This window comes from Callorhinchus milii, unplaced genomic scaffold (genome assembly GCF_018977255.1).
Source record: "Callorhinchus milii isolate IMCB2004 unplaced genomic scaffold, IMCB_Cmil_1.0 Scaffold1005, whole genome shotgun sequence".
NCBI lineage: Eukaryota > Metazoa > Chordata > Chondrichthyes > Chimaeriformes > Callorhinchidae > Callorhinchus > Callorhinchus milii.
The window spans coordinates 1-25,211 of NW_024705746.1; the positions used below are offsets into that span (position 1 = coordinate 1).

Here is a 25,211-nt window from a genome sequence, read left to right on the forward strand (position 1 = left end):
ACATGTGACAAGGTGGCCGAGTGGTTAAGGCGATGGACTGCTAATCCATTGTGCTCTGCGCATGGGTTCGAATCCATCCTTGTCGATTTGCTTTTTAGAGTGAAATCTCGAGAAGCCATTTTTGATGTCACTGATTGTGGATTATATCACAAATTTAGCACCTTTAAGAAATGGAATGCTGAAAACTACACTGCACTGTGATTGATCAAACGATTACCGTAATTCAGATGTGAGTTTGCTGAATCCTGAAGGTGAAACGCTATTACAGGTAGGAACAACAGTTCCACACTGCCCACCAGGGATTATTTGTCCGTCTGTACGTCTGTGGCGCATAGCCACGCCCTCGATTTGTATTTCATAGAGCGCTTCGGGCGGGCTCAGCACCACGTGACGCGCCGCTTGCGCCACGTGACACAGATCGCACGAATGCGCTGTCCAACCAGGTTCCTACCTGCCCACTCCGAAGGAACGTGTTAATCCATCGTTCTCCACATGAATAGTTGCAATCGGCTTGTTTACTTCACAAGTATAATATATGGATATTGATTTAATTGGGACATCTCAAAATACGGTCGCATTGGGAAATGCAAACGTTTATGTTCCAAAACAAAAACTTACATTTTCAATTTCTAAAAATAAATCAGCACAGGATTTGAATTGGCACCCATTTAATGTTGTGATGGAAAAACAAGTCTCCTAACACTTCTATAAAGTCAAACTCAATTACCAGGGCGTTACTTGGATTATTAACCCGTCAATGCACTCATGCAGAATAATACCATAAAATATCACAATGAGGCACCACTGGGATTTGAACCCAGGATCTCCTGTTTACTAGACAGGCGCTTTACCAACTAAGCCATGGCGCCATATTCCTCTAGGAATTTGTTAAGTTTCCAATCCCACTGGCAAATTCACAGAAACTCCGATAAAAATGTTGATGCATTCAAGAAATGTGATGCCTAGAACGCATATATTTTTGAGATTAGTTATTAATCATGGCAACATGTGACAAGGTGGCCGAGTGGTTAAGGCGATGGACTGCTAATCCATTGTGCTCTGCACGCATGGGTTCGAATCCCATCCTTGTCGATTTGCTCTTTTAGAGTGAAATCTCGAGAAGCCATTTTTATGTCACTGATTGGGGATTATATACAAATTTAGCACCTTTAAGAAATGGAATGCTGAGAAATTACACTGCACTGTGATTGATCAAACGATTACCGTAATTCAGATGTGAGTTTGCTGAATCCTGAAGGTGAAACGCTATTACAGGTAGGAACAACAGTTCCACACTGCCCACCAGGGATTATTGTCCGTCTGTACGTCTGTGGCGCATAGCACGCCCTCGATTGTATTTCATAGAGCGCTTCGGGCGGGCTCAGCACCACGTGACGCGCCGCTTGCGCCACGTGACACAGATCGCACGAATGCGCTGTCCAACCAGGTCCTACCTGCCACTCCGAAGAAACGTGTAATCCATCGTTCCCACATGAATAGTTGCAATCGGCTTGTTTACTTCACAAGTATATATATTGGATATTGAATATTAATTGCGAATCTCAAAATACGGTCGCATTGGGAAATGCAAACGTTTATGTTCCAAAACAAAAACTTACATTTTCAATTTCTAAAAATAAATCAAGCACAGGATTTGAACTTGGCACCCATTTAATGTTGTGATGGAAAAACAAGTCTCCTTAACACTTCTATTAAGTCAAACTCAATTACCAGGTAGTTACTTGGATTATTAACCCGTAATGCACTCATGCAGAATAATACCATAAAATATCTCAATGAGGCACCACTGGGATTTGAACCCAGGATCTCCTGTTTACTAGACAGGCGCTTTACCAACTAAGCCATGGCGCCATATTCCTCTACGGAATTTCTTAAGTTTCCAATCCCACTGGCAAATTCACAGAAACTCCGATAAAATGTTGATGCATTCAAGAAATGTGATGCCTAGAAGCATATATTTTTGAGATTAGTTATTAATCATGGCAACATGTGACAAGGTGGCCGAGTGGTTAAGGCGATGGACTGCTAATCCATGTGCTCTGCACGCATGGGTTCGAATCCCATCCTTGTCGATTTGCTCTTTTTAGAGTGAAATCTCGAGAAGCCATTTTTGATGTCACTGATTGGGATTATATCACAAATTTAGCACCTTTAAGAAATGGAATGCTGAGAAATACACTGCACTGTGATTGATCAAACGATTACCGTAATTCAGATGTGAGTTTGCTGAATCCTGAAGGTGAAACGCTATTACAGGTAGGAACAACAGTTCCACACTGCCCACCGGGGATTATTTGTACGTCTGTATGTCTGTCGCGCATAGCTACGACCTCGATTTGTCGTTCTCCCACATGAATAGTTGCAATCGGCTTGTTAATTCACAAGTATATATATGGATATTGAATATTAATTGCGAAATCTGAAATACGGTCGCATTGGGAAATGCAAACGTTTATGTTCCAAAACAAAAACTTACATTTTCAATTTTTAAATAAATCAAGCACAGGATTTGAACTTGGCACCCATTTAATGTTGTGATGGAAAAACAAGTCTCCTTAACACTTCTATTAATGTCAAACTCAATTACCAGGTAGTTACTTGCATTATTAACCCGTAATGCACTCATGCAGAATAATACCATAAAATATCTCAATGAGGCACCACTGGGATTTGAACCCAGGATCTCCTGTTTACTAGACAGGCGCTTTACCAACTAAGCCATGGCGCCATATTCCTCTACGGAATTTGTTAAGTTTCCAATCCCACTGGCAAATTCACAGAAACTCCGATAAAAATGTTGATGCATTTAAGAAATGTGATGCCTAGAACGCATATATTTTTGAGATTAGTTATTAATCATGGCAACATGTGACAAGGTGGCCGAGTGGTTAAGGCGATGGACTGCTAATCCATTGTGCTCTGCACGCATGGGTTCGAATCCCATCCTTGTCGATTGCTCTTTTTAGAGTGAAATCTCGAGAAGCCATTTTTGATGTCACTGATTGTGGATTATATCACAAATTTAGCACCTTTAAGAAATGGAATGCTGAGAAACTACACTGCACTGTGATTGATCAAACGATTACCGTAATTCAGATGTGAGTTTGCTGAATCCTGAAGGTGAAACGCTATTACAGGTAGGAACAACAGTTCCACACTGGCCCACCAGGGATTATTTGTCCGTCTGTACGTCTGTGGCGCATAGCCACGCCCTCGATTTGTATTTCATAGAGCGCTTCGGGCGGGCTCAGCACCACGTGACGCGCCGCTTGCGCCACGTGACACAGATCGCACGAATGCGCTGTCCAACCAGGTTCCTACCTGCCCACTCCGAAGGAACGTGTAATCCATCGTTCTCCACATGAATAGTTGCAATCGGCTTGTTTACTTCACAAGTATATATATGGATATTGAATATTAATTGCGAAATCTCAAAATACGGTCGCATTGGGAAATGCAAACGTTTATGTTCCAAAACAAAAACTTACATTTTCAATTTCTAAAAATAAATCAAGCACAGGATTTGAACTTGGCACCCATTTAATGTTGTGATGGAAAAACAAGTCTCCTTAACACTTCTATTAAAGTCAAACTCAATTACCAGGTAGTTACTTGATTATTAACCCGTAATGCACTCATGCAGAATAATACCATAAAATATCTCAATGAGGCACCACTGGGATTTGAACCCAGGATCTCCTGTTTACTAGACAGGCGCTTTACCAACTAAGCCATGGCGCCATATTCCTCTACGGAATTTGTTAAGTTTCCAATCCCACTGGCAAATTCACAGAAACTCCGATAAAAATGTTGATGCATTCAAGAAATGTGATGCCTGAACGCATATATTTTTGAGATTAGTTATTAATCATGGCAACATGTGACAAGGTGGCCGAGTGGTTAAGGCGATGGACTGCTAATCCATTGTGCTCTGCACGCATGGGTTCGAATCCCATCCTTGTCGATTTGCTCTTTTTAGAGTGAAATCTCGAGAAGCCATTTTTGATGTCACTGATTGGGATTATATCACAAATTTAGCACCTTTAAGAAATGGAATGCTGAGAAATACACTGCACTGTGATTGATCAAACGATTACCGTAATTCAGATGTGAGTTTGCTGAATCCTGAAGGTGAAACGCTATTACAGGTAGGAACAACAGTTCCACACTGCCCACCAGGGATTATTTGTCGTCTGTAGTCTGTCGCCATAGCACGCCCTCGATTGTATTTCATAGAGCGCTTCGGCGGCTCAGCACCACGTACGCCGCTTGCCCACGTGACACGATCGCACGATGCGCTGTCCAACCAGTTCCTACCTGCCACTCCGAAGGAACGTTAATCCATCGTTCTCCACATGAATAGTTGCAATCGGCTTGTTTACTTCACAAGTATATATATGGATATTGAATATTAATTGCGAAATCTCAAAATACGGTCGCATTGGGAAATGCAAACGTTTATGTTCCAAAACAAAAACTTACATTTTCAATTTCTAAAATAAATCAAGCACAGGATTTGAACTTGGCACCCATTTAATGTTGTGATGGAAAAACAAGTCTCCTTAACACTTCTATTAAAGTCAAACTCAATTACCAGGTAGTTACTTGGATTATTAACCCGTAATGCACTCATGCAGAATAATACCATAAAATATCTCAATGAGGCACCACTGGGATTTGAACCCAGGATCTCCTGTTTACTAGACAGGCGCTTTACCAACTAAGCCATGGCGCCATATTCCTCTACGGAATTTGTTAAGTTTCCAATCCCACTGGCAAATTCACAGAAACTCCGATAAAAATGTTGATGCATTCAAGAAATGTGATGCCTAGAAGCATATATTTTTGAGATTAGTTATTAATCATGGCAACATGTGACAAGGTGGCCGAGTGGTTAAGGCGATGGACTGCTAATCCATTGTGCTCTGCACGCATGGGTTCGAATCCCATCCTTGTCGATTTGCTCTTTTTAGAGTGAAATCTCGAGAAGCCATTTTTGATGTCACTGATTGGGATTATATCACAAATTTAGCACCTTTAAGAAATGGAATGCTGAGAAATTACACTGCACTGTGATTGATCAAACGATTACCGTAATTCAGATGTGAGTTTGCTGAATCCTGAAGGTGAAACGCTATTACAGGTAGGAACAACAGTTCCACACTGCCCACCGGGGATTATTTGTACGTCTGTATGTCTGTCGCGCATAGCTACGACCTCGATTTGTCGTTCTCCACATGAATAGTTGCAATCGGCTTGTTTAATTCACAAGTATATATATGGATATTGAATATTAATTGCGAAATCTGAAAATACGGTCGCATTGGGAAATGCAAACGTTTATGTTCCAAAACAAAAACTTACATTTTCAATTTTAAAATAAATCAAGCACAGGATTTGAACTTGGCACCCATTTAATGTTGTGATGGAAAAACAAGTCTCCTTAACACTTCTATTAATGTCAAACTCAATTACCAGGTAGTTACTTGCATTATTAACCCGTAATGCACTCATGCAGAATAATACCATAAAATATCTCAATGAGGCACCACTGGGATTTGAACCCAGGATCTCCTGTTTACTAGACAGGCGCTTTACCAACTAAGCCATGGCGCCATATTCCTCTACGGAATTTGTTAAGTTTCCAATCCCACTGGCAAATTCACAGAAACTCCGATAAAAATGTTGATGCATTAAGAAATGTGATGCCTAGAACGCATATATTTTTGAGATTAGTTATTAATCATGGCAACATGTGACAAGGTGGCCGAGTGGTTAAGGCGATGGACTGCTAATCCATTGTGCTCTGCACGCATGGGTTCGAATCCCATCCTTGTCGATTTGCTCTTTTTAGAGTGAAATCTCGAGAAGCCATTTTTGATGTCACTGATTGTGGATTATATCACAAATTTAGCACCTTTAAGAAATGGAATGCTGAGAAACTACACTGCACTGTGATTGATCAAACGATTACCGTAATTCAGATGTGAGTTTGCTGAATCCTGAAGGTGAAACGCTATTACAGGTAGGAACAACAGTTCCACACTGCCCACCAGGGATTATTTGTCCGTCTGTACGTCTGTGGCGCATAGCCACGCCCTCGATTTGTATTTCATAGAGCGCTTCGGGCGGGCTCAGCACCACGTGACGCGCCGCTTGCGCCACGTGACACAGATCGCACGAATGCGCTGTCCAACCAGGTTCCTACCTGCCCACTCCGAAGGAACGTGTTAATCCATCGTTCTCCACATGAATAGTTGCAATCGGCTTGTTTACTTCACAAGTATATATATGGATATTGAATATTAATTGCGAAATCTCAAAATACGGTCGCATTGGGAAATGCAAACGTTTATGTTCCAAAACAAAAACTTACATTTTCAATTTCTAAAATAAATCAAGCAGAGGATTTGAACTTGGCACCCATTTAATGTTGTGATGGAAAAACAAGTCTCCTTAACACTTCTATTAATGTCAAACTCAATTACCAGGTAGTTACTTGCATTATTAACCCGTAATGCACTCATGCAGAATAATACCATAAAATATCTCAATGAGGCACCACTGGGATTTGAACCCAGGATCTCCTGTTTACTAGACAGGCGCTTTACCAACTAAGCCATGGCGCCATATTCCTCTACGGAATTTGTTAAGTTTCCAATCCCACTGGCAAATTCACAGAAACTCCGATAAAAATGTTGATGCATTCAAGAAATGTGATGCCTCGAACGCATATATTTTTGAGATTAGTTATTAATCATGGCAACATGTGACAAGGTGGCCGAGTGGTTAAGGCGATGGACTGCTAATCCATTGTGCTCTGCACGCATGGGTTCGAATCCCATCCTTGTCGATTTGCTCTTTTTAGAGTGAAATCTCGAGAAGCCATTTTTGATGTCACTGATTGGGATTATATCACAAATTTAGCACCTTTAAGAAATGGAATGCTGAGAAACTACACTGCACTGTGATTGATCAAACGATTACCGTAATTCAGATGTGAGTTTGCTGAATCCTGAAGGTGAAACGCTATTACAGGTAGGAACAACAGTTCCACACTGCCCACCAGGGATTATTTGTCGTCTGTAGTCTGTGCGCATAGCACGCCCTCGATTTGTATTTCATAGAGCGCTTCGGGCGGGCTCAGCACCACGTGACGCGCCGCTTGCGCCACGTGACACAGATCGCACGAATGCGCTGTCCAACCAGTTCCTACCTGCCCACTCCGAAGGAACGTGTTAATCCATCGTTCTCCACATGAATAGTTGCAATCGGCTTGTTTACTTCACAAGTATATATTTGGATATTGAATATTAATTGCGAAATCTCAAAATACGGTCGCATTGGGAAATGCAAACGTTTATGTTCCAAAACAAAACTTACATTTCAATTTCTAAAATAAATCAAGCACAGGATTTGAACTTGGCACCCATTTAATGTTGTGATGGAAAAACAAGTCTCCTTAACACTTCTATTAAAGTCAAACTCAATTACCAGGTAGTTACTTGGATTATTAACCCGTAATGCACTCATGCAGAATAATACCATAAAATATCTCAATGAGGCACCACTGGGATTTGAACCCAGGATCTCCTGTTTACTAGACAGGCGCTTTACCAACTAAGCCATGGCGCCATATTCCTCTACGGAATTTGTTAAGTTTCCAATCCCACTGGCAAATTCACAGAAACTCCGATAAAAATGTTGATGCATTCAAGAAATGTGATGCCTAGAACGCATATATTTTTGAGATTAGTTATTAATCATGGCAACATGTGACAAGGTGGCCGAGTGGTTAAGGCGATGGACTGCTAATCCATTGTGCTCTGCACGCATGGGTTCGAATCCCATCCTTGTCGATTTGCTCTTTTTAGAGTGAAATCTCGAGAAGCCATTTTGATGTCACTGATTGGGATTATATCACAAATTTAGCACCTTTAAGAAATGGAATGCTGAGAAATTACACTGCACTGTGATTGATCAAACGATTACCGTAATTCAGATGTGAGTTTGCTGAATCCTGAAGGTGAAACGCTATTACAGGTAGGAACAACAGTTCCACACTGCCCACCGGGGATTATTTGTACGTCTGTATGTCTGTCGCGCATAGCTACGACCTCGATTTGTCGTTCTCCACATGAATAGTTGCAATCGGCTTGTTTAATTCACAAGTATATATATGGATATTGAATATTAATTGCGAAATCTGAAAATACGGTCGCATTGGGAAATGCAAACGTTTATGTTCCAAAACAAAAACTTACATTTTCATTTTTAAATAAATCAAGCACAGGATTTGAACTTGGCACCCATTTAATGTTGTGATGGAAAAACAAGTCTCCTTAACACTTCTATTAATGTCAAACTCAATTACCAGGTAGTTACTTGCATTATTAACCCGTAATGCACTCATGCAGAATAATACCATAAAATATCTCAATGAGGCACCACTGGGATTTGAACCCAGGATCTCCTGTTTACTAGACAGGCGCTTTACCAACTAAGCCATGGCGCCATATTCCTCTACGGAATTTGTTAAGTTTCCAATCCCACTGGCAAATTCACAGAAACTCCGATAAAAATGTTGATGCATTCAAGAAATGTGATGCCTAGAAGGAATATATTTTTGAGATTAGTTATTAATCAGGGCAACATGTGACAAGGTGGCCGAGTGGTTAAGGCGATGGACTGCTAATCCATTGTGCTCTGCACGCATGGGTTCGAATCCCATCCTTGTCGATTTGCTCTTTTTAGAGTGAAATCTCGAGAAGCCATTTTTGATGTCACTGATTGTGGATTATATCACAAATTTAGCACCTTTAAGAAATGGAATGCTGAGAAACTACACTGCACTGTGATTGATCAAACGATTACCGTAATTCAGATGTGAGTTTGCTGAATCCTGAAGGTGAAACGCTATTACAGGTAGGAACAACAGTTCCACACTGCCCACCAGGGATTATTTGTCCGTCTGTACGTCTGTGGCGCATAGCCACGCCCTCGATTTGTATTTCATAGAGCGCTTCGGGCGGGCTCAGCACCACGTGACGCGCCGCTTGCGCCACGTGACACAGATCGCACGAATGCGCTGTCCAACCAGGTTCCTACCTGCCCACTCCGAAGGAACGTGTTAATCCATCGTTCTCCACATGAATAGTTGCAATCGGCTTGTTTACTTCACAAGTATATATATGGATATTGAATATTAATTGCGAAATCTCAAAATACGGTCGCATTGGGAAATGCAAACGTTTATGTTCCAAAACAAAAACTTACATTTCAATTTCTAAAATAAATCAAGCACAGGATTTGAACTTGGCACCCATTTAATGTTGTGATGGAAAAACAAGTCTCCTTAACACTTCTATTAATGTCAAACTCAATTACCAGGTAGTTACTTGCATTATTAACCCGTAATGCACTCATGCAGAATAATACCATAAAATATCTCAATGAGGCACCACTGGGATTTGAACCCAGGATCTCCTGTTTACTAGACAGGCGCTTTACCAACTAAGCCATGGCGCCATATTCCTCTACGGAATTTGTTAAGTTTCCAATCCCACTGGCAAATTCACAGAAACTCCGATAAAAATGTTGATGCATTCAAGAAATGTGATGCCTAGAACGCATATATTTTTGAGATTAGTTATTAATCATGGCAACATGTGACAAGGTGGCCGAGTGGTTAAGGCGATGGACTGCTAATCCATTGTGCTCTGCACGCATGGGTTCGAATCCCATCCTTGTCGATTTGCTCTTTTTAGAGTGAAATCTCGAGAAGCCATTTTTGATGTCACTGATTGTGGATTATATCACAAATTTAGCACCTTTAAGAAATGGAATGCTGAGAAACTACACTGCACTGTGATTGATCAAACGATTACCGTAATTCAGATGTGAGTTTGCTGAATCCTGAAGGTGAAACGCTATTACAGGTAGGAACAACAGTTCCACACTGCCCACCAGGGATTATTTGTCCGTCTGTACGTCTGTGCGCATAGCCACGCCCTCGATTTGTATTTCATAGAGCGCTTCGGGCGGGCTCAGCACCACGTGACGCGCCGCTTGCGCCACGTGACACGATCGCACGAATGCGCTGTCCAACCAGTTCCTACCTGCCCACTCCGAAGGAACGTGTTAATCCATCGTTCTCCACATGAATAGTTGCAATCGGCTTGTTTACTTCACAAGTATATATTGGATATTGAATATTAATTGCGAAATCTCAAAATACGGTCGCATTGGGAAATGCAAACGTTTATGTTCCAAAACAAAAACTTACATTTTCAATTTCTAAAATAAATCAAGTACAGGATTTGAACTTGGCACCCATTTAATGTTGTGATGGAAAAACAAGTCTCCTTAACACTTCTATTAAAGTCAAACTCAATTACCAGGTAGTTACTTGGATTATTAACCCGTAATGCACTCATGCACAATAATACCATAAAATATCTCAATGAGGCACCACTGGGATTTGAACCCAGGATCTCCTGTTTACTAGACAGGCGCTTTACCAACTAAGCCATGGCGCCATATTCCTCTACGGAATTTGTTAAGTTTCCAATCCCACTGGCAAATTCACAGAAACTCCGATAAAAATGTTGATGCATTCAAGAAATGTGATGCCTAGAACGCATATATTTTTGAGATTAGTTATTAATCATGGCAACATGTGACAAGGTGGCCGAGTGGTTAAGGCGATGGACTGCTAATCCATTGTGCTCTGCACGCATGGGTTCGAATCCCATCCTTGTCGATTTGCTCTTTTTAGAGTGAAATCTCGAGAAGCCATTTTTGATGTCACTGATTGGGATTATATCACAAATTTAGCACCTTTAAGAAATGGAATGCTGAGAAATACACTGCACTGTGATTGATCAAACGATTACCGTAATTCAGATGTGAGTTTGCTGAATCCTGAAGGTGAAACGCTATTACAGGTAGGAACAACAGTTCCACACTGCCCACCAGGGATTATTTGTACGTCTGTATGTCTGTCGCGCAATAGCTACGACCTCGATTTGTCGTTCTCCACATGAATAGTTGCAATCGGCTTGTTTAATTCACAAGTATATATATGGATATTGAATATTAATTGCGAAATCTGAAAATACGGTCGCATTGGGAAATGCAAACGTTTATGTTCCAAAACAAAAACTTACATTTTCAATTTCTAAAATAAATCAAGCACAGGATTTGAACTTGGCACCCATTTAATGTTGTGATGGAAAAACAAGTCTCCTTAACACTTCTATTAATGTCAAACTCAATTACCAGGTAGTTACTTGCATTATTAACCCGTAATGCACTCATGCAGAATAATACCATAAAATATCTCAATGAGGCACCACTGGGATTTGAACCCAGGATCTCCTGTTTACTAGACAGGCGCTTTACCAACTAAGCCATGGCGCCATATTCCTCTACGGAATTTGTTAAGTTTCCAATCCCACTGGCAAATTCACAGAAACTCCGATAAAAATGTTGATGCATTCAAGAAATGTGATGCCTAGAACGCATATATTTTTGAGATTAGTTATTAATCATGGCAACATGTGACAAGGTGGCCGAGTGGTTAAGGCGATGGACTGCTAATCCATTGTGCTCTGCACGCATGGGTTCGAATCCCATCCTTGTCGATTTGCTCTTTTTAGAGTGAAATCTCGAGAAGCCATTTTTGATGTCACTGATTGGGATTATATCACAATTTAGCACCTTTAAGAAATGGAATGCTGAGAAATACACTGCACTGTGATTGATCAAACGATTACCGTAATTCAGATGTGAGTTTGCTGAATCCTGAAGGTGAAACGCTATTACAGGTAGGAACAACAGTTCCACACTGCCCACCAGGGATTATTTGTCCGTCTGTATGTCTGTCGCGCATAGCACGCCCTCGATTTGTATTTCATAGAGCGCTTCGGGCGGGCTCAGCACCACGTGACCGCCGCTTGCGCCACGTGACACGATCGCACGAATGCGCTGTCCAACCAGTCCTACCTGCCCACTCCGAAGGAACGTGTAATCCATCGTTCTCCACATGAATAGTTGCAATCGGCTTGTTTACTTCACAAGTATATATATGGATATTGAATATTAATTGCGAAATCTCAAAATACGGTCGCATTGGGAAATGCAAACGTTTATGTTCCAAAACAAAAACTTACATTTTCAATTTCTAAAAATAAATCAAGCACAGGATTTGAACTTGGCACCCATTTAATGTTGTGATGGAAAAACAAGTCTCCTTAACACTTCTATTAAAGTCAAACTCAATTACCAGGTAGTTACTTGGATTATTAACCCGTAATGCACTCATGCAGAATAATACCATAAAATATCTCAATGAGGCACCACTGGGATTTGAACCCAGGATCTCCTGTTTACTAGACAGGCGCTTTACCAACTAAGCCATGGCGCCATATTCCTCTACGGGAATTTGTTAAGTTTCCAATCCCACTGGCAAATTCACAGAAACTCCGATAAAATGTTGATGCATTCAAGAAATGTGATGCCTAGAACGCATATATTTTTGAGATTAGTTATTAATCATGGCAACATGTGACAAGGTGGCCGAGTGGTTAAGGCGATGGACTGCTAATCCATTGTGCTCTGCACGCATGGGTTCGAATCCCATCCTTGTCGATTTGCTCTTTTTAGAGTGAAATCTCGAGAAGCCATTTTTGATGTCACTGATTGGGATTATATCACAAATTTAGCACCTTTAAGAAATGGAATGCTGAGAAATACACTGCACTGTGATTGATCAAACGATTACCGTAATTCAGATGTGAGTTTGCTGAATCCTGAAGGTGAAACGCTATTACAGGTAGGAACAACAGTTCCACACTGCCCACCAGGGATTATTTGTACGTCTGTATGTCTGTGCGCATAGCACGCCCTCGATTTGTATTTCATAGAGCGCTTCGGCGGGCCAGCACCACGTGACGCGCCGCTTGCGCCACTGACACGATCGCACGAATGCGCTGTCCACCAGTTCCTACTGCCCACTCCGAAGAACGTGTTAATCCATCGTTCTCCACATGAATAGTTGCAATCGGCTTGTTTACTTCACAAGTATATATATGGATATTGAATATTAATTGCGAAATCTCAAAATACGGTCGCATTGGGAAATGCAAACGTTTATGTTCCAAAACAAAAACTTACATTTTCAATTTCTAAAATAAATCAAGCACAGGATTTGAACTTGGCACCCATTTAATGTTGTGATGGAAAAACAAGTCTCCTTAACACTTCTATTAAAGTCAAACTCAATTACCAGGTAGTTACTTGGATTATTAACCCGTAATGCACTCATGCAGAATAATACCATAAAATATCTCAATGAGGCACCACTGGGATTTGAACCCAGGATCTCCTGTTTACTAGACAGGCGCTTTACCAACTAAGCCATGGCGCCATATTCCTCTACGGAATTTGTTAAGTTTCCAATCCCACTGGCAAATTCACAGAAACTCCGATAAAAATGTTGATGCATTCAAGAAATGTGATGCCTCGAACGCATATATTTTTGAGATTAGTTATTAATCATGGCAACATGTGACAAGGTGGCCGAGTGGTTAAGGCGATGGACTGCTAATCCATTGTGCTCTGCACGCATGGGTTCGAATCCCATCCTTGTCGATTTGCTCTTTTAGAGTGAAATCTCGAGAAGCCATTTTTGATGTCACTGATTGGGATTATATCACAAATTTAGCACCTTTAAGAAATGGAATGCTGAGAAATACACTGCACTGTGATTGATCAAACGATTACCGTAATTCAGATGTGAGTTTGCTGAATCCTGAAGGTGAAACGCTATTACAGGTAGGAACAACAGTTCCACACTGCCCACCAGGGATTATTTGTCCGTCTTAGTCTGTGCGCATAGCACGCCTCGATTTGTATTTCATAGAGCGCTTCGGGCGGGCTCAGCACCACGTGACGCGCCGCTTGCGCCACGTGACACAGCACCAGGATCGGCACCGAATGCCGGGCTGTGGGGGGTTCCGCAACCCCACCATGGGGTCCTACCCTGGCCCCCACATACCAGAAAGGAAACAAGTCCGGCGCTGCCAACGTACCTGCGAAGGACGTGTTAATCATCGTTCTCCACATGAATAGTTGCAATCGGCTTGTTTACTTCACAAGTATATATATGGATATTGAATATTAATTGCGAAATCTCAAAATACGGTCGCATTGGGAAATGCAAACGTTTATGTTCCAAAACAAAAACTTACATTTTCAATTTCTAAAATAAATCAAGCACAGGATTTGAACTTGGCACCCATTTAATGTTGTGATGGAAAAACAAGTCTCCTTAACACTTCTATTAAAGTCAAACTCAATTACCAGGTAGTTACTTGGATTATTAACCCGTAATGCACTCATGCAGAATAATACCATAAAATATCTCAATGAGGCACCACTGGGATTTGAACCCAGGATCTCCTGTTTACTAGACAGGCGCTTTACCAACTAAGCCATGGCGCCATATTCCTCTACGGAATTTGTTAAGTTTCCAATCCCACTGGCAAATTCACAGAAACTCCGATAAAAATGTTGATGCATTCAAGAAATGTGATGCCTAGAACGCATATATTTTTGAGATTAGTTATTAATCATGGCAACATGTGACAAGGTGGCCGAGTGGTTAAGGCGATGGACTGCTAATCCATTGTGCTCTGCACGCATGGGTTCGAATCCCATCCTTGTCGATTTGCTCTTTTTAGAGTGAAATCTCGAGAAGCCATTTTTGATGTCACTGATTGGGGATTATATCACAAATTTAGCACCTTTAAGAAATGGAATGCTGAGAAATACACTGCACTGTGATTGATCAAACGATTACCGTAATTCAGATGTGAGTTTGCTGAATCCTGAAGGTGAAACGCTATTACAGGTAGGAACAACAGTTCCACACTGCCCACAGGGATTATTTGTACGTCTGTATGTCTGTCGCGCATAGCTACGACCTCGATTTGTCGTTCTCCACATGAATAGTTGCAATCGGCTTGTTTAATTCACAAGTATATATATGGATATTGAATATTAATTGCGAAATCTGAAAATACGGTCGCATTGGGAAATGCAAACGTTTATGTTCCAAAACAAAAACTTACATTTTCATTTTTTTAAATAAATCAAGCACAGGATTTGAACTTGGCACCCATTTAATGTTGTGATGGAAAAACAAGTCTCCTTAACACTTCTATTAATGTCAAACTCAATTACCAGGTAGTTACTTGCATTATTAACCCGTAATGCACTCATGCAGAATAATACCATAAAATATCTCAATGAGGCACCACTGGGATTTGAACCCAGGATCTCCTGTTTACTAGACAGGCGCTTTACCAACTAAGCCATGGCGCCATATTCCTCTACGGGAATTTGTTAAGTTTCCAATCCCACTGGCAAATTCACAGAAACTCCTATAAAAATGTTGATGCATTAAGAAATGTGATGCCTAGAAGAATATATTTTTGAGATTAGTTATAATCAGGCAACATGTGACAAGGTGGCCGAGTGGTTAAGGCGATGGACTGCTAATCCATTGTGCTCTGCACGCATGGGTTCGAATCCCATCCTTGTCGATTTGCTCTTTTAGAGTGAAATCTCGAGAAGCCATTTTGATGTCACTGATTGTGGATTATATCACAAATTTAGCACCTTTAAGAAATGGAATGCTGAGAAACTACACTGCACTGTGATTGATCAAACGATTACCGTAATTCAGATGTGAGTTTGCTGAATCCTGAAGGTGAAACGCTATTACAGGTAGGAACAACAGTTCCACACTGCCCACCAGGGATTATTTGTCCGTCTGTAGTCTGTGGCGCATAGCCACGCCCTCGATTTGTATTTCATAGAGCGCTTCGGGCGGGCTCAGCACCACGTGACGCGCCGCTTGCGCCACGTGACACAGATCGCACGAATGCGCTGTCCAACCAGGTTCCTACCTGCCCACTCCGAAGGAACGTGTTAATCCATCGTTCTCCACATGAATAGTTGCAATCGGCTTGTTTACTTCACAAGTATATATATGGATATTGAATATTAATTGCGAAATCTCAAAATACGGTCGCATTGGGAAATGCAAACGTTTATGTTCCAAAACAAAAACTTACATTTTCAATTTCTAAAAATAAATCAAGCAGAGGATTTGAACTTGGCACCCATTTAATGTTGTGATGGAAAAACAAGTCTCCTTAACACTTCTATTAATGTCAAACTCATTACCAGGTAGTTACTTGCATTATTAACCCGTAATGCACTCATGCAGAATAATACCATAAAATATCTCAATGAGGCACCACTGGATTTGAACCCAGGATCTCCTGTTTACTAGACAGGCGCTTTACCAACTAAGCCATGGCGCCATATTCCTCTGCGGAATTTGTTAAGTTTCCAATCCCACTGGCAAATTCACAGAAACTCCGATAAAAATGTTAATGCATTCAAGAAATGTGATGCCTCGAACGCATATATTTTTGAGATTAGTTATTAATCATGGCAACATGTGACAAGGTGGCCGAGTGGTTAAGGCGATGGACTGCTAATCCATTGTGCTCTGCACGCATGGGTTCGAATCCCATCCTTGTCGATTTGCTCTTTTTAGAGTGAAATCTCGAGAAGCCATTTTTGATGTCACTGATTGTGGATTATATCACAAATTTAGCACCTTTAAGAAATGGAATGCTGAGAAACTACACTGCACTGTGATTGATCAAACGATTACCGTAATTCAGATGTGAGTTTGCTGAATCCTGAAGGTGAAACGCTATTACAGGTAGGAACAACAGTTCCACACTGCCCACCAGGGATTATTTGTCCGTCTGTACGTCTGTGGCGCATAGCCACGCCTCGATTTGTATTTCATAGAGCGCTTCGGGCGGCTCAGCACCACGTGACGCGCCGCTTGCGCCACGTGACACAGATCGCACGAATGCGCTGTCCAACCAGGTCCTACCTGCCCACTCCGAAGGAACGTGTTAATCCATCGTTCTCCACATGAATAGTTGCAATCGGCTTGTTTACTTCACAAGTATATATTTGGATATTGAATATTAATTGCGAAATCTCAAAATACGGTCGCATTGGGAAATGCAAACGTTTATGTTCCAAAACAAAAACTTACATTTTCAATTTCTAAAATAAATCAAGTACAGGATTTGAACTTGGCACCCATTTAATGTTGTGATGGAAAAACAAGTCTCCTTAACACTTCTATTAAAGTCAAACTCAATTACCAGGTAGTTACTTGGATTATTAACCCGTAATGCACTCATGCACAATAATACCATAAAATATCTCAATGAGGCACCACTGGGATTTGAACCCAGGATCTCCTGTTTACTAGACAGGCGCTTTACCAACTAAGCCATGGCGCCATATTCCTCTACGGAATTTGTTAAGTTTCCAATCCCACTGGCAAATTCACAGAAACTCCGATAAAAATGTTGATGCATTCAAGAAATGTGATGCCTAGAACGCATATATTTTGAGATTAGTTATTAATCATGGCAACATGTGACAAGGTGGCCGAGTGGTTAAGGCGATGGACTGCTAATCCATTGTGCTCTGCACGCATGGGTTCGAATCCCATCCTTGTCGATTTGCTCTTTTTAGAGTGAAATCTCGAGAAGCCATTTTTGATGTCACTGATTGGGATTATATCACAAATTTAGCACCTTTAAGAAATGGAATGCTGAGAAATACACTGCACTGTGATTGATCAAACGATTACCGTAATTCAGATGTGAGTTTGCTGAATCCTGAAGGTGAAACGCTATTACAGGTAGGAACAACAGTTCCACACTGCCCACCGGGATTATTTGTACGTCTGTATGTCTGTCGCGCATAGCTACGACCTCGATTTGTCGTTCTCCACATGAATAGTTGCAATCGGCTTGTTTAATTCACAAGTATATATATGGATATTGAATATTAATTGCGAAATCTGAAAATACGGTCGCATTGGGAAATGCAAACGTTTATGTTCCAAAACAAAAACTTACATTTTCATTTTTTAAATAAATCAAGCACAGGATTTGAACTTGGCACCCATTTAATGTTGTGATGGAAAAACAAGTCTCCTTAACACTTCTATTAATGTCAAACTCAATTACCAGGTAGTTACTTGCATTATTAACCCGTAATGCACTCATGCAGAATAATACCATAAAATATCTCAATGAGGCACCACTGGGATTTGAACCCAGGATCTCCTGTTTACTAGACAGGCGCTTTACCAACTAAGCCATGGCGCCATATTCCTCTACGGAATTTGTTAAGTTTCCAATCCCACTGGCAAATTCACAGAAACTCCGATAAAAATGTTGATGCATTAAGAAATGTGATGCCTAGAACGCATATATTTTTGAGATTAGTTATTAATCAGGGCAACATGTGACAAGGTGGCCGAGTGGTTAAGGCGATGGACTGCTAATCCATTGTGCTCTGCACGCATGGGTTCGAATCCCATCCTTGTCGATTTGCTCTTTTTAGAGTGAAATCTCGAGAAGCCATTTTTGATGTCACTGATTGTGGATTATATCACAAATTTAGCACCTTTAAGAAATGGAATGCTGAGAAACTACACTGCACTGTGATTGATCAAACGATTACCGTAATTCAGATGTGAGTTTGCTGAATCCTGAAGGTGAAACGCTATTACAGGTAGGAACAACAGTTCCACACTGCCCACCAGGGATTATTTGTCCGTCTGTAGTCTGTGCGCATAGCCACGCCCTCGATTTGTATTTCATAGAGCGCTTCGGGCGGCTCAGCACCACTGACGCGCCGCTGCGCCACGTGACACAGATCGCACGAATGCGCTGTCCAACCAGGTTCCTACCTGCCCACTCCGAAGGAACGTGTAATCCATCGTTCTCCACATGAATAGTTGCAATCGGCTTGTTTACTTCACAAGTATATATATGGATATTGAATATTAATTGCGAAATCTCAAAATACGGTCGCATTGGGAAATGCAAACGTTTATGTTCCAAAACAAAAACTTACATTTTCAATTTCTAAAATAAATCAAGCACAGGATTTGAACTTGGCACCCATTTAATGTTGTGATGGAAAAACAAGTCTCCTTAACACTTCTATTAATGTCAAACTCAATTACCAGGTAGTTACTTGCATTATTAACCCGTAATGCACTCATGCAGAATAATACCATAAATATCTCAATGAGGCACCACTGGGATTTGAACCAGGATCTCCTGTTTACTAGACAGGCGCTTTACCAACTAAGCCATGGCGCCATATTCCTCTACGGAATTTGTTAAGTTTCCAATCCCACTGGCAAATTCACAGAAACTCCGATAAAAATGTTGATGCATTCAAGAAATGTGATGCCTAGAACGCATATATTTTTGAGATTAGTTATTAATCATGGCAACATGTGACAAGGTGGCCGAGTGGTTAAGGCGATGGACTGCTAATCCATTGTGCTCTGCACGCATGGGTTCGAATCCCATCCTTGTCGATTTGCTCTTTTTAGAGTGAAATCTCGAGAAGCCATTTTTGATGTCACTGATTGTGGATTATATCACAAATTTAGCACCTTTAAGAAATGGAATGCTGAGAACTACACTGCACTGTGATTGATCAAACGATTACCGTAATTCAGATGTGAGTTTGCTGAATCCTGAAGGTGAAACGCTATTACAGGTAGGAACAACAGTTCCACACTGCCACCAGGGATTATTTGTCCGTCTGTACGTCTGTGGCACATAGCCACGCCCTCGATTTGTATTTCATAGAGCGCTTCGGCGGGCTCAGCACCACGTGACGCGCCGCTTGCGCCACGTGACACAGATCGCACGAATGCGCTGTCCAACCAGGTTCCTACCTGCCCACTCCGAAGGAACGTGTTAATCCATCGTTCTCCACATGAATAGTTGCAATCGGCTTGTTTACTTCACAAGTATATATTTGGATATTGAATATTAATTGCGAAATCTCAAAATACGGTCGCATTGGGAAATGCAAACGTTTATGTTCCAAAACAAAAACTTACATTTTCAATTTCTAAAATAAATCAAGTACAGGATTTGAACTTGGCACCCATTTAATGTTGTGATGGAAAAACAAGTCTCCTTAACACTTCTATTAAAGTCAAACTCAATTACCAGGTAGTTACTTGGATTATTAACCCGTAATGCACTCATGCACAATAATACCATAAAATATCTCAATGAGGCACCACTGGGATTTGAACCCAGGATCTCCTGTTTACTAGACAGGCGCTTTACCAACTAAGCCATGGCGCCATATTCCTCTACGGAATTTGTTAAGTTTCCAATCCCACTGGCAAATTCACAGAAACTCCGATAAAAATGTTGATGCATTCAAGAAATGTGATGCCTAGAACGCATATATTTTTGAGATTAGTTATTAATCATGGCAACATGTGACAAGGTGGCCGAGTGGTTAAGGCGATGGACTGCTAATCCATTGTGCTCTGCACGCATGGGTTCGAATCCCATCCTTGTCGATTTGCTCTTTTTAGAGTGAAATCTCGAGAAGCCATTTTTATGTCACTGATTGGGATTATATCACAAATTTAGCACCTTTAAGAAATGGAATGCTGAAAAATACACTGCACTGTGATTGATCAAACGATTACCGTAATTCAGATGTGAGTTTGCTGAATCCTGAAGGTGAAACGCTATTACAGGTAGGAACAACAGTTCCACACTGCCCACCAGGGGATTATTTGTACATCTGTATGTCTGTCGCGCATAGCTACGACCTCGATTTGTCGTTCTCCACATGAATAGTTGCAATCGGCTTGTTTAATTCACAAGTATATATATGGATATTGAATATTAATTGCGAAATCTGAAAATACGGTCGCATTGGGAAATGCAAACGTTTATGTTCCAAAACAAAAACTTACATTTTCAATTTTTTAAATAAATCAAGCACAGGATTTGAACTTGGCACCCATTTAATGTTGTGATGGAAAAACAAGTCTCCTTAACACTTCTATTAATGTCAAACTCAATTACCAGGTAGTTACTTGCATTATTAACCCGTAATGCACTCATGCAGAATAATACCATAAAATATCTCAATGAGGCACCACTGGGATTTGAACCCAGGATCTCCTGTTTACTAGACAGGCGCTTTACCAACTAAGCCATGGCGCCATATTCCTCTACGGAATTTTTAAGTTTCCAATCCCACTGGCAAATTCACAGAAACTCCGATAAAAATGTTGATGCATTCAAGAAATGTGATGCCTCGAACGCATATATTTTTGAGATTAGTTATTAATCATGGCAACATGTGACAAGGTGGCCGAGTGGTTAAGGCGATGGACTGCTAATCCATTGTGCTCTGCACGCATGGGTTCGAATCCCATCCTTGTCGATTTGCTCTTTTTAGAGTGAAATCTCGAGAAGCCATTTTTGATGTCACTGATTGTGGATTATATCACAAATTTAGCACCTTTAAGAAATGGAATGCTGAGAAATACACTGCACTGTGATTGATCAAACGATTACCGTAATTCAGATGTGAGTTTGCTGAATCCTGAAGGTGAAACGCTATTACAGGTAGGAACAACAGTTCCACACTGCCCACCAGGGATTATTGTCCGTCTGTAGTCTGTGGGCATAGCCGCCTGATTGATCATAGGGCTTCCGGGCTCGCACCAGTGACGGCGTTGCCCACGTGACCAGATCGCCGAATCCTGTCCACAGGTTCCTACCTGCCACCGAAAACGTGTTATCCTCGTTCTCCACATGAATAGTTGCAATCGGCTTGTTTACTTCACAAGTATATATATGGATATTGAATATTAATTGCGAAATCTCAAAATACGGTCGCATTGGGAAATGCAAACGTTTATGTTCCAAAACAAAAACTTACATTTTCAATTTTTTAAAATAAATCAAGCACAGGATTTGAACTTGGCACCCATTTAATGTTGTGATGGAAAAACAAGTCTCCTTAACACTTCTATTAATGTCAAACTCAATTACCAGGTAGTTACTTGCATTATTAACCCGTAATGCACTCATGCAGAATAATACCATAAAATATCTCAATGAGGCACCACTGGGATTTGAACCCAGGATCTCCTGTTTACTAGACAGGCGCTTTACCAACTAAGCCATGGCGCCATATTCCTCTGCGGAATTTGTTAAGTTTCCAATCCCACTGGCAAATTCACAGAAACTCCGATAAAAATGTTGATGCATTCAAGAAATGTGATGCCTAGAAGATATATTTTTGAGATTAGTTATAATCATGGCAACATGTGACAAGGTGGCCGAGTGGTTAAGGCGATGGACTGCTAATCCATTGTGCTCTGCACGCATGGGTTCGAATCCCATCCTTGTCGATTTGCTCTTTTTAGAGTGAAATCTCGAGAAGCCATTTTTGATGTCACTGATTGTGGATTATATCACAAATTTAGCACCTTTAAGAAATGGGAATGCTGAGAAACTACACTGCACTGTGATTGATCAAACGATTACCGTAATTCAGATGTGAGTTTGCTGAATCCTGAAGGTGAAACGCTATTACAGGTAGGAACAACAGTTCCACACTGCCCACCAGGGATTATTTGTCCGTCTGTACGTCTGTGGCGCATAGCCACGCCCTCGATTTGTATTTCATAGAGCGCTTCGGGCGGGCTCAGCACCACGTGACGCGCCGCTTGCGCCACGTGACACAGATCGCACGAATGCGCTGTCCACCAGGTTCCTACCTGCCCACTCCGAAGGAACGTGTTAATCCATCGTTCTCCACATGAATAGTTGCAATCGGCTTGTTTACTTCACAAGTATATATTGGATATTGAATATTAATTGCGAAATCTCAAAATACGGTCGCATTGGGAAATGCAAACGTTTATGTTCCAAAACAAAAAACTTACATTTTCAATTTCTAAAATAAATCAAGCACAGGATTTGAACTTGGCACCCATTTAATGTTGTGATGGAAAAACAAGTCTCCTTAACACTTCTATTAAAGTCAAACTCAATTACCAGGTAGTTACTTGGATTATTAACCCGTAATGCACTCATGCAGAATAATACCATAAAATATCTCAATGAGGCACCACTGGGATTTGAACCCAGGATCTCCTGTTTACTAGACAGGCGCTTTACCAACTAAGCCATGGCGCCATATTCCTCTACGGAATTTGTTAAGTTTCCAATCCCACTGGCAAATTCACAGAAACTCCGATAAAAATGTTGATGCATTCAAGAAATGTGATGCCTCGAACGCATATATTTTTGAGATTAGTTATTAATCATGGCAACATGTGACAAGGTGGCCGAGTGGTTAAGGCGATGGACTGCTAATCCATTGTGCTCTGCACGCATGGGTTCGAATCCCATCCTTGTCGATTTGCTCTTTTTAGAGTGAAATCTCGAGAAGCCATTTTTGATGTCACTGATTGTGGATATATCACAAATTTAGCACCTTTAAGAAATGGAATGCTGAGAAACTACACTGCACTGTGATTGATCAAACGATTACCGTAATTCAGATGTGAGTTTGCTGAATCCTGAAGGTGAAACGCTATTACAGGTAGGAACAACAGTTCCACACTGCCCACCAGGGATTATTTGTCCGTCTGTACGTCTGTGGCGCATAGCCACGCCCTCGATTTGTATTTCATAGAGCGCTTCGGGCGGGCTCAGCACCACGTGACGCGCCGCTTGCGCCACGTGACACAGATCGCACGAATGCGCTGTCCAACCAGGTTCCTACCTGCCCACTCCGAAGGAACGTGTTAATCCATCGTTCTCCACATGAATAGTTGCAATCGGCTTGTTTACTTCACAAGTATATATTTGGATATTGAATATTAATTGCGAAATCTCAAAATACGGTCGCATTGGGAAATGCAAACGTTTATGTTCCAAAACAAAAACTTACATTTTCAATTTCTAAAATAAATCAAGTACAGGATTTGAACTTGGCACCCATTTAATGTTGTGATGGAAAACAAGTCTCCTTAACACTTCTATTAAAGTCAAACTCAATTACCAGGTAGTTACTTGGATTATTAACCCGTAATGCACTCATGCACAATAATACCATAAAATATCTCAATGAGGCACCACTGGGATTTGAACCCAGGATCTCCTGTTTACTAGACAGGCGCTTTACCAACTAAGCCATGGCGCCATATTCCTCTACGGAATTTGTTAAGTTTCCAATCCCACTGGCAATTCACAGAAACTCGATAAAAATGTTGATGCATTCAAGAAATGTGATGCCTAGAACGCATATATTTTTGAGATTAGTTATTAATCATGGCAACATGTGACAAGGTGGCCGAGTGGTTAAGGCGATGGACTGCTAATCCATTGTGCTCTGCACGCATGGGTTCGAATCCCATCCTTGTCGATTTGCTCTTTTTAGAGTGAAATCTCGAGAAGCCATTTTATGTCACTGATTGGGATTATATCACAATTTAGCACCTTTAAGAAATGGAATGCTGAGAAATTACACTGCACTGTGATTGATCAAACGATTACCGTAATTCAGATGTGAGTTTGCTGAATCCTGAAGGTGAAACGCTATTACAGGTAGGAACAACAGTTCCACACTGCCCACCGGGATTATTTGTACGTCTGTATGTCTGTCGCGCATTAGCTACGACCTCGATTTGTCGTTCTCCACATGAATAGTTGCAATCGGCTTGTTTAATTCACAAGTATATATATGGATATTGAATATTAATTGCGAAATCTGAAAATACGGTCGCATTGGAAATGCAAACGTTTATGTTCCAAAACAAAAACTTACATTTTCATTTTTTTAAATAAATCAAGCACAGGATTTGAACTTGGCACCCATTTAATGTTGTGATGGAAAACAAGTCTCCTTAACACTTCTATTAATGTCAAACTCAATTACCAGGTAGTTACTTGCATTATTAACCCGTAATGCACTCATGCAGAATAATACCATAAAATATCTCAATGAGGCACCACTGGGATTTGAACCCAGGATCTCCTGTTTACTAGACAGGCGCTTTACCAACTAAGCCATGGCGCCATATTCCTCTACGGGATTTGTTAAGTTTCCAATCCCACTGGCAAATTCACAGAAATCTATAAAAATGTTGATGCATTTAAGAAATGTGATGCCTAGAAGAATATATTTTTGAGATTATTATGAATAGGGCA

At 41.0% G+C, this 25,211-nt stretch overlaps 52 non-coding genes across 52 annotated transcripts; 26 read left to right on the forward strand and 26 right to left on the reverse strand.

Annotated features, from left to right (window-relative positions):
• Nucleotides 1-6: 6 nt before the first annotated feature.
• Nucleotides 7-85, forward strand: trnas-gcu. The gene has a single exon. It is a non-coding gene; the product is annotated as a tRNA-Ser (tRNA).
• A 711-nt stretch (nt 86-796) lies between these two features.
• Nucleotides 797-869, reverse strand: trnat-agu. The gene has a single exon. It is a non-coding gene; the product is annotated as a tRNA-Thr (tRNA).
• Nucleotides 870-1,010: 141 nt separating this feature from the next.
• Nucleotides 1,011-1,092, forward strand: trnas-gcu. The gene has a single exon. It is a non-coding gene; the product is annotated as a tRNA-Ser (tRNA).
• A 707-nt stretch (nt 1,093-1,799) lies between these two features.
• Nucleotides 1,800-1,872, reverse strand: trnat-agu. Its single transcript has one exon. It is a non-coding gene; the product is annotated as a tRNA-Thr (tRNA).
• A 140-nt stretch (nt 1,873-2,012) lies between these two features.
• Nucleotides 2,013-2,093, forward strand: trnas-gcu. Its single transcript has one exon. It is a non-coding gene; the product is annotated as a tRNA-Ser (tRNA).
• Nucleotides 2,094-2,676: 583 nt separating this feature from the next.
• trnat-agu lies at nt 2,677-2,749 on the reverse strand. Its single transcript has one exon. It is a non-coding gene; the product is annotated as a tRNA-Thr (tRNA).
• A 142-nt stretch (nt 2,750-2,891) lies between these two features.
• Nucleotides 2,892-2,973, forward strand: trnas-gcu. Its single transcript has one exon. It is a non-coding gene; the product is annotated as a tRNA-Ser (tRNA).
• Nucleotides 2,974-3,689: 716 nt separating this feature from the next.
• Nucleotides 3,690-3,762, reverse strand: trnat-agu. The gene has a single exon. It is a non-coding gene; the product is annotated as a tRNA-Thr (tRNA).
• Nucleotides 3,763-3,903: 141 nt separating this feature from the next.
• trnas-gcu lies at nt 3,904-3,985 on the forward strand. The gene has a single exon. It is a non-coding gene; the product is annotated as a tRNA-Ser (tRNA).
• Nucleotides 3,986-4,683: 698 nt separating this feature from the next.
• trnat-agu lies at nt 4,684-4,756 on the reverse strand. Its single transcript has one exon. It is a non-coding gene; the product is annotated as a tRNA-Thr (tRNA).
• Nucleotides 4,757-4,897: 141 nt separating this feature from the next.
• Nucleotides 4,898-4,979, forward strand: trnas-gcu. The gene has a single exon. It is a non-coding gene; the product is annotated as a tRNA-Ser (tRNA).
• A 585-nt stretch (nt 4,980-5,564) lies between these two features.
• On the reverse strand, nt 5,565-5,637 carry trnat-agu. Its single transcript has one exon. It is a non-coding gene; the product is annotated as a tRNA-Thr (tRNA).
• Nucleotides 5,638-5,778: 141 nt separating this feature from the next.
• On the forward strand, nt 5,779-5,860 carry trnas-gcu. The gene has a single exon. It is a non-coding gene; the product is annotated as a tRNA-Ser (tRNA).
• A 717-nt stretch (nt 5,861-6,577) lies between these two features.
• trnat-agu lies at nt 6,578-6,650 on the reverse strand. The gene has a single exon. It is a non-coding gene; the product is annotated as a tRNA-Thr (tRNA).
• A 142-nt stretch (nt 6,651-6,792) lies between these two features.
• trnas-gcu lies at nt 6,793-6,874 on the forward strand. Its single transcript has one exon. It is a non-coding gene; the product is annotated as a tRNA-Ser (tRNA).
• A 709-nt stretch (nt 6,875-7,583) lies between these two features.
• On the reverse strand, nt 7,584-7,656 carry trnat-agu. Its single transcript has one exon. It is a non-coding gene; the product is annotated as a tRNA-Thr (tRNA).
• Nucleotides 7,657-7,798: 142 nt separating this feature from the next.
• trnas-gcu lies at nt 7,799-7,880 on the forward strand. The gene has a single exon. It is a non-coding gene; the product is annotated as a tRNA-Ser (tRNA).
• Nucleotides 7,881-8,463: 583 nt separating this feature from the next.
• On the reverse strand, nt 8,464-8,536 carry trnat-agu. The gene has a single exon. It is a non-coding gene; the product is annotated as a tRNA-Thr (tRNA).
• A 142-nt stretch (nt 8,537-8,678) lies between these two features.
• On the forward strand, nt 8,679-8,760 carry trnas-gcu. Its single transcript has one exon. It is a non-coding gene; the product is annotated as a tRNA-Ser (tRNA).
• Nucleotides 8,761-9,476: 716 nt separating this feature from the next.
• trnat-agu lies at nt 9,477-9,549 on the reverse strand. The gene has a single exon. It is a non-coding gene; the product is annotated as a tRNA-Thr (tRNA).
• A 142-nt stretch (nt 9,550-9,691) lies between these two features.
• trnas-gcu lies at nt 9,692-9,773 on the forward strand. Its single transcript has one exon. It is a non-coding gene; the product is annotated as a tRNA-Ser (tRNA).
• A 713-nt stretch (nt 9,774-10,486) lies between these two features.
• On the reverse strand, nt 10,487-10,559 carry trnat-agu. The gene has a single exon. It is a non-coding gene; the product is annotated as a tRNA-Thr (tRNA).
• Nucleotides 10,560-10,701: 142 nt separating this feature from the next.
• Nucleotides 10,702-10,783, forward strand: trnas-gcu. The gene has a single exon. It is a non-coding gene; the product is annotated as a tRNA-Ser (tRNA).
• A 586-nt stretch (nt 10,784-11,369) lies between these two features.
• Nucleotides 11,370-11,442, reverse strand: trnat-agu. The gene has a single exon. It is a non-coding gene; the product is annotated as a tRNA-Thr (tRNA).
• A 142-nt stretch (nt 11,443-11,584) lies between these two features.
• Nucleotides 11,585-11,666, forward strand: trnas-gcu. The gene has a single exon. It is a non-coding gene; the product is annotated as a tRNA-Ser (tRNA).
• A 709-nt stretch (nt 11,667-12,375) lies between these two features.
• Nucleotides 12,376-12,448, reverse strand: trnat-agu. Its single transcript has one exon. It is a non-coding gene; the product is annotated as a tRNA-Thr (tRNA).
• A 142-nt stretch (nt 12,449-12,590) lies between these two features.
• Nucleotides 12,591-12,672, forward strand: trnas-gcu. The gene has a single exon. It is a non-coding gene; the product is annotated as a tRNA-Ser (tRNA).
• A 705-nt stretch (nt 12,673-13,377) lies between these two features.
• trnat-agu lies at nt 13,378-13,450 on the reverse strand. The gene has a single exon. It is a non-coding gene; the product is annotated as a tRNA-Thr (tRNA).
• A 142-nt stretch (nt 13,451-13,592) lies between these two features.
• On the forward strand, nt 13,593-13,674 carry trnas-gcu. The gene has a single exon. It is a non-coding gene; the product is annotated as a tRNA-Ser (tRNA).
• A 779-nt stretch (nt 13,675-14,453) lies between these two features.
• Nucleotides 14,454-14,526, reverse strand: trnat-agu. Its single transcript has one exon. It is a non-coding gene; the product is annotated as a tRNA-Thr (tRNA).
• Nucleotides 14,527-14,668: 142 nt separating this feature from the next.
• trnas-gcu lies at nt 14,669-14,750 on the forward strand. The gene has a single exon. It is a non-coding gene; the product is annotated as a tRNA-Ser (tRNA).
• A 585-nt stretch (nt 14,751-15,335) lies between these two features.
• Nucleotides 15,336-15,408, reverse strand: trnat-agu. Its single transcript has one exon. It is a non-coding gene; the product is annotated as a tRNA-Thr (tRNA).
• A 139-nt stretch (nt 15,409-15,547) lies between these two features.
• Nucleotides 15,548-15,629, forward strand: trnas-gcu. Its single transcript has one exon. It is a non-coding gene; the product is annotated as a tRNA-Ser (tRNA).
• A 714-nt stretch (nt 15,630-16,343) lies between these two features.
• Nucleotides 16,344-16,415, reverse strand: trnat-agu. The gene has a single exon. It is a non-coding gene; the product is annotated as a tRNA-Thr (tRNA).
• A 142-nt stretch (nt 16,416-16,557) lies between these two features.
• trnas-gcu lies at nt 16,558-16,639 on the forward strand. Its single transcript has one exon. It is a non-coding gene; the product is annotated as a tRNA-Ser (tRNA).
• Nucleotides 16,640-17,353: 714 nt separating this feature from the next.
• On the reverse strand, nt 17,354-17,426 carry trnat-agu. Its single transcript has one exon. It is a non-coding gene; the product is annotated as a tRNA-Thr (tRNA).
• A 141-nt stretch (nt 17,427-17,567) lies between these two features.
• trnas-gcu lies at nt 17,568-17,649 on the forward strand. Its single transcript has one exon. It is a non-coding gene; the product is annotated as a tRNA-Ser (tRNA).
• A 583-nt stretch (nt 17,650-18,232) lies between these two features.
• trnat-agu lies at nt 18,233-18,305 on the reverse strand. The gene has a single exon. It is a non-coding gene; the product is annotated as a tRNA-Thr (tRNA).
• Nucleotides 18,306-18,446: 141 nt separating this feature from the next.
• On the forward strand, nt 18,447-18,528 carry trnas-gcu. Its single transcript has one exon. It is a non-coding gene; the product is annotated as a tRNA-Ser (tRNA).
• Nucleotides 18,529-19,238: 710 nt separating this feature from the next.
• On the reverse strand, nt 19,239-19,310 carry trnat-agu. The gene has a single exon. It is a non-coding gene; the product is annotated as a tRNA-Thr (tRNA).
• Nucleotides 19,311-19,452: 142 nt separating this feature from the next.
• Nucleotides 19,453-19,534, forward strand: trnas-gcu. The gene has a single exon. It is a non-coding gene; the product is annotated as a tRNA-Ser (tRNA).
• Nucleotides 19,535-20,248: 714 nt separating this feature from the next.
• Nucleotides 20,249-20,321, reverse strand: trnat-agu. Its single transcript has one exon. It is a non-coding gene; the product is annotated as a tRNA-Thr (tRNA).
• A 142-nt stretch (nt 20,322-20,463) lies between these two features.
• On the forward strand, nt 20,464-20,545 carry trnas-gcu. Its single transcript has one exon. It is a non-coding gene; the product is annotated as a tRNA-Ser (tRNA).
• Nucleotides 20,546-21,130: 585 nt separating this feature from the next.
• Nucleotides 21,131-21,203, reverse strand: trnat-agu. Its single transcript has one exon. It is a non-coding gene; the product is annotated as a tRNA-Thr (tRNA).
• Nucleotides 21,204-21,344: 141 nt separating this feature from the next.
• On the forward strand, nt 21,345-21,426 carry trnas-gcu. The gene has a single exon. It is a non-coding gene; the product is annotated as a tRNA-Ser (tRNA).
• Nucleotides 21,427-22,108: 682 nt separating this feature from the next.
• trnat-agu lies at nt 22,109-22,181 on the reverse strand. Its single transcript has one exon. It is a non-coding gene; the product is annotated as a tRNA-Thr (tRNA).
• Nucleotides 22,182-22,320: 139 nt separating this feature from the next.
• Nucleotides 22,321-22,402, forward strand: trnas-gcu. The gene has a single exon. It is a non-coding gene; the product is annotated as a tRNA-Ser (tRNA).
• Nucleotides 22,403-23,119: 717 nt separating this feature from the next.
• Nucleotides 23,120-23,192, reverse strand: trnat-agu. Its single transcript has one exon. It is a non-coding gene; the product is annotated as a tRNA-Thr (tRNA).
• A 142-nt stretch (nt 23,193-23,334) lies between these two features.
• On the forward strand, nt 23,335-23,416 carry trnas-gcu. The gene has a single exon. It is a non-coding gene; the product is annotated as a tRNA-Ser (tRNA).
• Nucleotides 23,417-24,131: 715 nt separating this feature from the next.
• Nucleotides 24,132-24,204, reverse strand: trnat-agu. Its single transcript has one exon. It is a non-coding gene; the product is annotated as a tRNA-Thr (tRNA).
• Nucleotides 24,205-24,344: 140 nt separating this feature from the next.
• On the forward strand, nt 24,345-24,426 carry trnas-gcu. Its single transcript has one exon. It is a non-coding gene; the product is annotated as a tRNA-Ser (tRNA).
• A 581-nt stretch (nt 24,427-25,007) lies between these two features.
• trnat-agu lies at nt 25,008-25,080 on the reverse strand. The gene has a single exon. It is a non-coding gene; the product is annotated as a tRNA-Thr (tRNA).
• Between the last annotated feature and the right edge of the window lie 131 nt (nt 25,081-25,211).